Here is a 12,150-nt window from a genome sequence, read left to right as displayed (position 1 = left end):
TGCATTTGCCTCACTGTGGTTTTAGAGCAAACACAGCCTTCATGGAATGTTTTAAAATGTATGCCTTTTAAAGGCATAATCCAGCTTCCAGGAAGGTCAAAAGGAATCTCTTTGTTGACCAGGATGAGGCTTGGAGCAGGAGCTCGGTGAGGTCTCCATGGTATGTTCAGCTGTCCTCAGGTGCAGAGGGCAGAGAGACAACAGATCCATCCCGTCAGATTTGCAGGAATTGCTGAGTAAACGTGTCACAACTCATACACTGATATTGCTGATTAATTCACCAGCTCCCAAAAACAAGAGGTCTGAAAAAAATCCTTCTGATATGTATATTTTAGATATTAAGCTGCTGCAAGAACTGCAGATATTTTTCTGGGGGACGACGACAACGGGAAGGGGGGGGCTCCCAATTCACAGGCATCAGCAAGATTTTGACCTGGGGTTATTTCTCCTGTGTTACATCTCTAGTGCTTGGTTCATCGACAGTTTGTCTTTGTGTGCCCCTTTACGCAGAGGCTACTCTCTGCTCCCCTCTTGTGTAAGCGGATGGCAGTTGTACAGGGTTTCCATTAAATGTGCACAGCTGCCCTTCCCTTTATTTGAATCCCAGATTGCCCGATCCTGCATGAAAAGACCTGTAAGGGCTTAAGTATTTGCTTGAAAGTGCATGTGGGGTTGGTTTATTTTTGTGTGGATAAATGGCATTTCAACCACTCGAGTGGATTTATCTCATTTCTGCCAAATAAAAATCAGAGGCAGATTTCGGTACTGCTCTTGCAAACACAGCCAACCTTGAAAGTTTGAAGGTACATGAGCAGTTTTCCTCTGAGCTGCCGAGATCTCAACTGACTTCTTTGGGCTTATTTTTTTGCTTTCTCTGAAATACTGATGCAGTGTAAAGAATGTGATGTGACTCTAGTGGAGATGAACTGGGTTATTCTGACCCAGAGAGACAAAAACCTTTGCTCTGCTCCCCTTTTGTAAAGATTGCTTCTGTGCAACCACATCCCTACAGAATTTTACATGCTAGTGGATTCATTTGCATCTATTTATGTCATTTACTTTAAAATAAACTCACAAATAATTAAGAATACAGGAAAAAATATCATGCAAACTGTTGGTGAGCATCCTTCACTTGCAGTTTGAGGACATCAGGTGGCTCCTTTTAGAGTGTTTTTTTGTGGGTAATGTTCCTGCGAAGTACCCATGCTGACTTTGCTTACTATTTTTTCTTAGCTGAAGCCTTCCAGCTTCCAGGTGATGTGTCATCATTAATTTTGAATGAAAAACACTGGGTTTAATAGCTCATATAGCTATTGCTCTGATTGTTGTTGTTTATAAAGCCTAGTATTAAAACTAATGAAGGTGACATTAGTCATATAACAGGCAGAAAAGATAATTTCATTGTGGTTTAAGTTGTTATTATTCACCAGGCTTTTCTCACTCTCCCCACAGCAAATCTATGGGGAGAGCACATTACAGTACTCCTCATCTGCTTCAGTGCAAGATCAAACATTTTTTCTTAAATTACTTCTGAAATCATTGCATCCATGCACTCAGTAATTACCTCACTTCTGCCAAATGGATAGATTGTAAAAGGAAATACTAAAATCAAACCTTAAACAGATTCATAGTTTCTACTAATAATTTTGTGACGCTATTTTTTGGGTTTGTGCTTTTTTTTTTTTCCTTTTCTGTTTTTACTATGATACTTTTGGGGTTCCTTCACAGTGTAAAACAAGTTAGTGACCCATGAAGCTCTAGTATGAGAGCTGATCATATCACCATCTCAAGCAGGCACTATCGATGTTGGCAAAGCCCTGGGACACTGGCTTGGCTACAAGAGTCTGAGCAGAGACTGGATCTTCCAAACGCTCCTAAATAATGTCACACTTCTATCTTAGCTAGGGTCATGAGGGATAGGCTCAGCTCATGTCTTGCTTTATGTAATCATCAGGATTAGTCATTTCACCCTGGCTCTTCATTAGATACTGTCTTGAATTTCAAAGAACAAAGAGGCTAAATTCAGCTACTGGTTTCTAAAAACAGCCTGGTGCAAGCAGATTCCCCTTTAAAAATAAAAATTAAAAAAAATTACCAGCTAAATTGCAAACTCATTAGCTAAGTGAGGTGCTTCATTAAGCACATAAGGACTGTGTTGAATAAAACCCTGTATGCCGCTTTCTAAACCTGTATCCTTCTTCTTGGCTGGTTGTTGAAAAAGCCCCTCCTGCAACGGCCTCGCTGGGAGAGACACCTGCCAGGCCACACACGTCCCTGTCACCTGCCAGGCCACAGACATGTCCCAGCCAAGGATGGCCGGCTGGGAGAAGTGCTTGGAAGTGCCTCAGCCTCAGCCCCACATCCCGAGGAGGTTCCTGCCACAGCTCCTCTGGCTGCAGAGCCTTGTCCCGTCACCTACATCAGCAAATTAAGACAGACCTGTGAAACGCACAAAATATGTTCTGGTTGACTGAATCAAGGGGAAACGTGGTACTTTGCTTCTTTCTTTTGCCTTGCCTCTTTCTCTACATCCTTTCATATCTGGGAGGGAGGGATCATTCTGGTCTGGTTTGGGTTGAGAGTGGCAGCTCTGACAATCAATTTGTTATGATTTATTTCTAAATAAATATTTCTGGTATTTGACCCAGCACTGCATTGTTTTTCACCCTGGTCAGGAATATCACCATGTTTTTTGAAGTCTCTCAGGAATACTTGAGGGGTAAGGTTGCACGGGCCAGCTGTTAAAAGCAGCACCACTTATGCTTGCCCCTAGTGAACCCACTGAGAAAGCCGGTGACAGCTTTCGGAGTAAAATGTACAAGCCAGGCTGTCTCAGCCTAATACTGTCAAAGTGAGATTAGTCACTCTGTAAGTGCCTCAGGGCTTACTCAAGAAGTAGGATGGTTGGGTTACTGGTATCTTGATACATATATATGCACAGCACAGTTACATTCCCTTATCTGAAATCTGTAGCACTGCTGGGTGGAGGAGTTAGGTTCAGACTTAAGAAGTCATTCTTCTAAGGCTTCAAGAGCAGAAGACATTCTTAAGCCAGCAATGCAGCCACCATCCCTCTTCAAGGAACGTATTACCCCAGCCACCCCCCACCTATCCTTTAGGAGATTGCTCTTGTCTTATGCTTGAGCTCTACAGAGACCATGTCATGAAAGATGAAGAGATTTGCTTACACACAGTAATTTACGTACACTGAACATATCTCTTCTATACAACCACAGCAGTGCTTTCTGCTCTCTGTCTCAGCATCCAGGTGCACACAGTGCTGCTAGGAGTAGGAGAGTAAGGACAGATGTCTAGGAAATATAGGAACCGGTGATCTTATGGGATGTGTATTTTCCCTTCCTTCATTCTAGTTGTGGTTAAAAATAACCTGTCTTACGGTTACCAAGAAAAGTTTTCCGAAAAGGTGTTTGATTTGCTTTTAAACCAGAAATTCCTGTGATATTGAACTCAGAAACAAATTGTCCAAGCAAGAATTCTCAATTCTGAAAGAAAAACCCAGTACGTAATTACACCAACCACTAGTACAGCAAAAGCCAATAAAAACCCTAAAGAAAAAGTAAAAAATTAAGTACAAAAATGGCTGTCTTGTATTTTTAACATCTATCTTCAAAGCACTGAGCATGGGGAAATGTTTTGACAACCAAAAAAAGATTGGAAAATGACCACATTTTGACCACTGCTTCACCTGGAAAGTGTTAATGAGTTGTAATTCAGCGCATAACAACTTCTTTGTAACTTGCAAAGAAAGAACAAGTTCTTGCTAGTAAATAACTACATTTTCTAGCAATCTTCATAACTGTAACCATTTTCGAACACTACCAAGCCAACCAGTTAGAGGTAGAAAGCTCAGTATGCTATTGCCATGCAATTCCCTAATCCCCTGAACAGAAGACCTAGTGGTATAGTCATATTAATGAATAATGCTACAGAAAGGTCAGAGGAGAGAGATAGCATCAGTCAGACCTGCTTTGCTCTGCAGCGGAGTGTGCACGTCTTTTTCCTTGCAACAGAATTAATGACCAAAAAAAAAGTGAAAGGATGTGAGGGAACATGACATTTGAGCGTAGAAAGAAAATGTGCTTACCAGGGAATGAAGGCAACTGCGGGTTTTTTCACTTGCACTAAGAAAAAGAATATTTCATCATTCAAATAGAAAAACTGAATACATACCAATGGATTTTTTTTTTCAAAATAATTATTGCTGAATATGAGAACACTTTCAATCTTTAATTAGACACATGTTTATTAGACATCGTGTTAAGTTTAAAACCATGCAGTTTCTTTTTCTATCATTACGCAATTAAAGCACAATAATAACAATTCACGTGTAAAGAAATCTCTGGATGGACTAGTTATAAAGTGCCCTAAGGTGCATGCATCCTTTACAGAATTATGGGAGAACTAGTTCTGTAAGATATATTAGTACCTAGTATACATAGATTGTTTATAATGCATCAGAGTTCTACACAAATAACTCATCAGCAATGGATTGTCTGAATCTAAAAGAACAATTCCTTTCTAACACTGAATCTGGTAAACTAAACTGTTCTCTGACACTTTAGTCAGCAACCAATTAGATAATTTTATTAAATATTTTAATAGTACAAACAGGAATTTTAAAAATGCTTATATTATTGCTGTTAGCAGTTTATTCTGAGCATTAAATAGCAGCTATTCAATGCTGAAAACCAGGGCCAAATTCTGCATGATCAAACATGGGAGCATTCCCTCAGCTCCTGTGGCTCAGGTCCTCCACACCCGCTTCCTCAGGCTACATTTCACCCACAAGGACCACCCATTCATGTTTGCATTTATATCCTTGCACCTTCATTAAAAATAGTTACATTTTGTTCATGCATTGTATTTGTTCTGTCTTTGGAACAGCCACTTAAACACTTCCTATGTGCAGCAGATTTCCCAAAGTACGTAAGACCTTGCAGGTCTGAAGAAATTAGCATTTGATGACATAAGTTACATCTACATTTATGATAATACAATCAGTGAACAAAATATTAAGAGAGCTTAAACACTGAGACCCGTATTCTTCCTTTTGGCTGCAGGTGGGTAGGATTTAAGGAAAAGCTTAACCTCAGCTCCCCACAGCCTAAGGCAAGTCAGAGACCGGGTCAACCTGGCACTGGTTTGTGCAGCTGCAGAGCTGCTGCAAGTTGTGCTCAGCTGCTGGTTGCTCCTGGTATGCTGCCTTTCCAGATCGAAATCAGGATGGGTCCTGCCATTCACCTCATCCAAACACATCTCTCTGGCCATCAGTAACTGCTTCAGGGGAGGTAAAAAGCCTCACAGCAACACCACGTTCACCTCCCTTGTGCAATGAGCTGTAAGGCACGTACTGTATGACTGATCAGGGTGCATGCAGAGGAAATACTTGGGGATTCTGGTCTAAAGTGCACCATCCTGAAATTTCCCCAAACAAGATTTGTGTGCAGGGAAGAGGTTTTATATATTGAGCCCAATATATAATAAACTTTGGTTCACTAATAACTGGGGACTGGCTTTAACTCCAGTCCTAGAGCAGGCACACTAATACTCTCTTCAAAATATTTTGCTGGCAACTTTTTGATGGCAGCTGAACATTGAGCAGATGCCCTTCACTGAGCTGTCCTTTTTTCCTGAAATAATACAGTGAACTGAAAGTCCTGTAAAGTGTCTAAATTGAAGTCTCAATGTGCCTTTCCATATAGTATTACTCTGTATTTGCAAGTGCTGCATTTCATTTGCCTTCATGATGCCCACTCATCTGATTCACTCAGGTCTCAACACAGTTCCTCCAACCCTGACTGCTCTGTTCGGCTCTCTCATGAGATCTGTCATCCTCAAACAAGTTGGTAAGTCATAAACTGGCTCTCGCCATCACCACAAACCCAATTCAGTAGTGCCAGGCACAGTCTGCATTGGTGTCTCACCACAGTTCTCCCTGGAGCAACCTCTTCTGTTAGTTGGCACATCTCCCTTGCCTTGAAGCGATGACATGACATGCTCCTGTGTTTGCTCCCCATGCTCCTTCGTGCAAACAGCCTCCAGGCATGAGCCTTTCCCCAGCTGGGGCGTGCCTGTAAGGTGGGTTGCCTTGCAGTGTCCCCTGGCACAACATCTGTGAGAAGTCTTCTGTCACTGTTGTTTAGCAAGTGGTGACTTCCAAACCTTTTATCTCCTCCTTGAGGGGCCTGGACCTCTTGCACCTCCATCTTTGTGTGCAAGTGCAATAACTGTGCAGTCAGTGGTAATGCAGTGTTGCTAAAACAAGCCTGCTGCTGCTGCTCAGGCCCCACCCTGATGGGGACTGCGTTAGTTTGCCATGGTTAATCACCCAGGAAAGATTTTCACTGGAGAACTTTCAGCTGGCAGCCATTAGCGTGCTTTATAGCCATCTCGCCTAATATCCCCTTGGCTTGTGGATCTGCTGGAGTGGAGAGCAAAAGCCTTGCAGTGCATTTGTGTCAGACCTAGGGGCTTGTTAGGGGCTTCGGAGTCAGCCTGGGAGTGACTTCTGCTCAAGCCAGACAGCTCCATGCACACCCTGTCCTTCCCCATCTTGGTCTCCACACCAATTTTCCTGCTCGGGAGAGAAAACCTGTGGGAGAAGGAACAAAAGCTTTAGCTCTTCCTACAGCCTTAGCAGATGACTGTCCTGCAGCCCAGCTTTAAGGAACAAAAGACAGCTCAAAGCCTCCTGGCTGGCATCAGCTGTACGTGTGGTGGCACAAACGTCAGGGTCGGCACAAGCCTGTTTCACCTTTCGCAGCTGAGCGTGTTACTGCTGGGTAGGTACAACGCAGCTGCGAACTCTGATTGTTACTCAAGGGAAAAACCGAGTAGGAAGACATCTCTGAATGCAGAACCAGTACAGGCTATGCTCTGCCATTTAGGAAACCTAAAAAGGACTAAATCTTTAAACAACTATGAGTAGATCCATAAATATTTTGGTGAACACATTAGTTATTTCAGGGAGCAGTAATGTCGACTTAAAATATTTAGCTTTTGAATATGACTTGAATTATTTGCATAGACTGAATGTAGCCATGTGCTTGGGGAATTAATAACTTTACCTCTAAGTATTACTTATTATTCTTATATACAACAGCCTGAGGAAATTTTCTTTTGCTTATCTACATTTCAGTCTCTTTAGTTAGATTTCTTCTGGGATCTGACCTATAAAAGCAACTGGATTTATGATATGCTGAAGTTTACAGCAAACACTTAACAAATACTCCTATTTCAGATATGAAATTAATAGTGTTTAAATATAGTCTCAGATGTTATCATTTTTGCTGTTTACCAAGTGAAGTAGTTTTCCAGCAAATGTCAAGGAACCAGCTAATAGGTAAACATGCCAAGGAAAGTAACTGCACAGTGCCATCTGCGGCACCGGTCGGGGATACTGCAGGAGCTGGTCACGGCTGAGGACATCAGGGGATACTCATAACCAAAAGACATCATGGATTCTCCTCTTCTGGACACAGTTTCTGTCAGTGCAGAGCATGTATTGCAGAAGGACCTTATAATACAAGATGTACATGACTTGTGTGAGGAGTGAGAATTCACACAGAGTTTGGAGGATAATCATTTCTCTGAATGATGTTGTTTGCAGCATCAAGGACATATTCGGAATGGCCAGGTGAAACCATGCAGGAGGGCCAGAGGAGTGCACATCCCACTGCTGGTAGGGAGCTTCCACAGGGACACCAAGCTGCAGGCATCACAGCAGCCCAGTTTACATAGTGGGTTACAAGAGCACCATACCAGGTCCCAGCTGCTACTGGAAGTGGCTATTTCCTACACCAGCAGCCTCTCCCTCCCTGCTCCTGCCCTGTCTCTGGCTCTCTCCAGCTGCCCCTCACCTCACCTCAAATCCCTGCCAGCAGCTGGTACCCCCCACCACATGCATTTTCCAAGAGCTGGGTTGGGACAATCTACACTGATTGCAGGAGGGCAGTCTTGGGCCACCCCCAAGCCCAAGTTGTCCATAAAACAAGGCTGCAAGCATCAGCTCAGGCACAGCCAGCAGCTCTATAGGTGTGCATCAGACACTCCTGCAAAAGAGAAGCAGGAGGGGGGGTGCCTGTTGTAGTCAGAATCCAACTTCATTAGCCTCACACAGGGCACCGAGGGTTGCAGTACAAAGTAGTAGGCTACAAGAAATCTTTTTTTACCTTCAGTCAGATTCTACTGTCCGTGCCATTTCACCTTCCTCCGGAGGCCAGACCACACTACCTTCCCCTTACCCAACCACATCTTCACCACCACCTCCTCAGGGCTATTTAACCCCTTAGCAGGAACGAGCTACAGCTGCACATCATCCATGTCAATCAACCCACTGCCTCTGAGGCAAGACCACAGCTGCACGTTATCAATGCTAATCAACCCACTGCCTTCATTCCTCTACAGGTGCCCGGCACACCACACACATAGCTTATATAAATAGCATATGGGCAACTTTTTACTCTCTCTCTCTAGGGCTACTGCTTGTAAGCAAAAAAAACAACAGAGAAAATACATCACTGCAGTCCTCCTTCAGCTCCCTGCCTATGTCTTCTAGCCTATGCACAGCCACCCTCTTAAAGAAGCTTGCGAAGGATGCTAGATGTTGAAAAGAAACTGGAAACAGTTGCATATGGCAAAAGTAGACACAGAGGAAGAACCGGTGATATGTGTAGTTTCTGCTTTTACCACCCACTTCTGTGTGCCTTGGAGACCACCAGCAGCCCATGGGCTGTCCCTTGAAAATCCCCAGTGCTCAGCAGAGCATACTCGGCTCGTAACCCTGCTGCCGAGATCTTTGCTGCTGGATGGCTGTGAAATGAGTGCATCCCACTTGTGTTTATTACTTTCTTACTCAGGCTGTTTGTACATCTACTGTAGTAACAAACTGCTAGGTTTTAGGCTAAAAGATAGGTGAAGCAAGGGCTGGCACTAACCTGTGCTGGGACACAGCCTAGAGCAACTGCGTTCCTGGGTTTGGCAGTTTGCTGGCATCTCAACATAAATCTTTGACAGCATCAATAACAGATTATAGCTTCAGTTCTAAATTACTGTTTATCCAGTTATAAAAAACAGTCCTAAATTAGCTGAATCATGAGTCCCCATTAGCCTCCCTCTCTGAAAAGAAGTTAATATTTATCGTAGTGACTGCCTGTAGCCCCCTGTATTACCCACGTTTGGCTTCTTCCAATGAGCTTATCTCAAATTGATGATGAATTATTATGAACTTACTTTGGACATCTTACTTTAGACTTTTGGCTCAGGATCCTGGAAATGTCTTCAGTGCCAGATTGTTGACTTCAGCCTTAATTAATGATTACTTGTTATCAGCTTAGTTCAAATGTTTGGTTTCTAACTTTTGGTTGTGTAGTCTAAACATTTCCAAAGTCCATATAGACGGCTTTAACTTAAAATGTTATGATTTTGATATTGACTGGATGCCTTCCTGGCTGAGCATGAAGATTTTATTGTTCCATCACTTTGATTAATAGACCTATAACAAATACTACGCTTTGGAGTACCAAGGAGTGAAACAGCTAAACACCATGTAGATTAGCCTAGTTAAGAGTTAATCTTACATTTCTGTGATTTTTTGTTTGCTCAGAAGCTGCTTCACCCTTTAGTACAATTTTCAAATTATGAATTATTATACTTCTCTACAGTCACCTATTTGTCTTTTTCTTAGCCTGAACTTTTGTTCTGCAGCTCACATGCTCTATAATTAATCATTATTACTCTATTACACAAGCACTTAAGAGTTCAATTTAAGTATCAAGAAAGTCTTCTGCAAAACTCTCTGCTAGCAAATCACAAGGTCTTTACCCCTAAGAGTTCAGATATAAGCTCACATCTTTACGTGAAACACTGGTATTTCTCCCAGTATTACCCAGTTGTCAGGCGTTCTCAGCTGCAGATGCTTAGACCATTCACAGATTTCATAATGGCTTGTTCCCACACCCTCCATCAAATATCCCTTGAGCATTAAAAATGTGCTTTGAGAAATCAGTCTTTAGCACACTAAAAACAGAAATGCTCAGGTTCGTTTTTACTAATACAGCTCATTTTGTCATGTTGGCTTGTAATCAAAGACACATCCGTGTTCTGCAGACTAATACCCTCTTACTAACTAACCAAGCAGATTTTATCAATTGCTTCCTAAAACAGAACTAGGGTAACTTCTGGTTAAAGGAATCCATGTTTGAAATTGAAGACATTTTTTATATTCTCAAGTTCATTGTACCAGCCAGGGCTTTTTATTTAGCTGGAGAAGTTGCACTGAGGCTGAGACACTAAAACATTGACCAGTCTTGCAAATAATAAAAAAACAGTTCATATTTTTTTATTTCAGTCATATGAGATCCTTAAAACACTCATGAAATTTATTAAAGTATGTTCTGGGATGGATATATGTGTATTCTTTGTCTTGCATTTACCAGCAGTCATAAAATGAAATTAACATCCTGTCTTTAGTGCATACTTCAGGTTTATGCAAAAAATCCTGCAGAAAATTCCCATCTCTTTGGGATGACAAATTAGAAATGTTCAGGGGTTTTGTGAAGTTTTCTTCATATAGCTCTCAAAAGAAATAGCATAACAGTTAATCTAGTTATCAGCTGGCCCAAAAAAAGCACTGCACTTAAAACCATTATAAGTGCAAGGAGTGAACACGTCTGCTCTGCTCCTTAAGCAGCCAAGTGAAGACCCAGCACAGACACAAAAAGAGTCTGTAGACATCCTAAGACTTACTTGTACCCTAATTCAGTTAAATAAAATAGCAGCATCCATGTGATTGAACTTGTACATCCCACTGGTGAATTAATGGCGCATGAGCAGAAGGGAACTAGTGACACAGGGATCTATAGAAAATGTGTAGGTGCCCAGAGTAGTGGCTTCCTTACTGTGCTAGAGCCAAGACTTCTTTATTCTGATGGCCTCTTCTGACCACTCTCATTCACAAGACAATCGTACAGGAAATTTATTTGTTTTGTTCCACTCTCATCTCTAATAAGTTTATATAAACCTTTGACTTCTGCCTAGCTGCACAGGTCAGGGACATCAGATACTGTCTCTTTATGTGTGCAAAACTCATTACTATTATCTGCTTATTAAATGGGAAGCCTGCCTTACCATCAGTTGTCCTCATTAATTCCATGATGAGAAGTGGGATGAACTGTTAAATCCTGCCTTTATTGGAGTGCTTAGACCTCTGTGCATAGGCAAGTCATAAATGGAGGATTACTTTGCACCTAGGCTTGCAAGCATGACCGCTCTGGCAATCACAGTTGTTGTGCGAGTGAATGTGCTTAAAAGCAGATGTGTAAATGAAGTTCTGGGCATAAAGTTATAAATTCTGTCAGACAGTAAAAAGTGCAAAGTTCAACCAAGGTAAATGTAGAGATCGCTTTCCTTCTGTATTTATTTATTTGTTTATTGGTTAGGTGAAGAGGTAAGATGTCCACTGACAGACTTCTAATGAAATATCTCATAAATTACGATACTTACCTTCATTCTTCTTCACTCATTCAGATGTTGGTTTGAATATCATAGAGCTCAGGAGGTCTCCTTTGAGATAACTTCAGAGTCATACTGATCTTGGTCAGATAATCTGTCCTGAAACAGCAGATAAATTTTAATGGGTATAAAATTATTTTTCTCCCAGCTAGCTGCACCCGATACTATAATATTACTACTGAGGGTAGTTAGCAAATAGGCTTTGGTATTGATGTCTGAATATTTTCTAAAACCTCATTGACTAGCTCAGCAGTATAATGAATTGTTATATGATGCCTGTGCAGTTTTTCCTTCAAAGAGCTTTTTCTGTCCTACTGGGATGTCTGTAGAATAGAACAAGTTCTCTAAAATCTAGAGTGATTTACTAACTTTCCCTTTTTTTTCTGCAATTCTTCCTGAGAATTCAATGTCCATTTCTTTAATGACATCATTCTCTGTCTGATAAAATCTGGCATTTACTACTGTGAGTATCAGTTTAACACCAATAACATAATGAAAGTAATCATCGTTTACAAAAGGTGGGCAGCTACAACCACATGTGCGCTTCCTGCCCTGCGCTGCTGATGCTCCTGCCTCTGCCTCAGCGCTGGGGAGCCTGGCCAAGTGTCCCCAGTGCAT

The sequence above is a fragment of the Falco naumanni genome, chromosome 1 (assembly GCF_017639655.2).
Source record: "Falco naumanni isolate bFalNau1 chromosome 1, bFalNau1.pat, whole genome shotgun sequence".
Lineage (NCBI taxonomy): Eukaryota > Metazoa > Chordata > Aves > Falconiformes > Falconidae > Falco > Falco naumanni.
The sequence above is the reverse complement of the archived record's forward strand: the minus strand, read 5'-3'. Positions refer to the sequence as shown.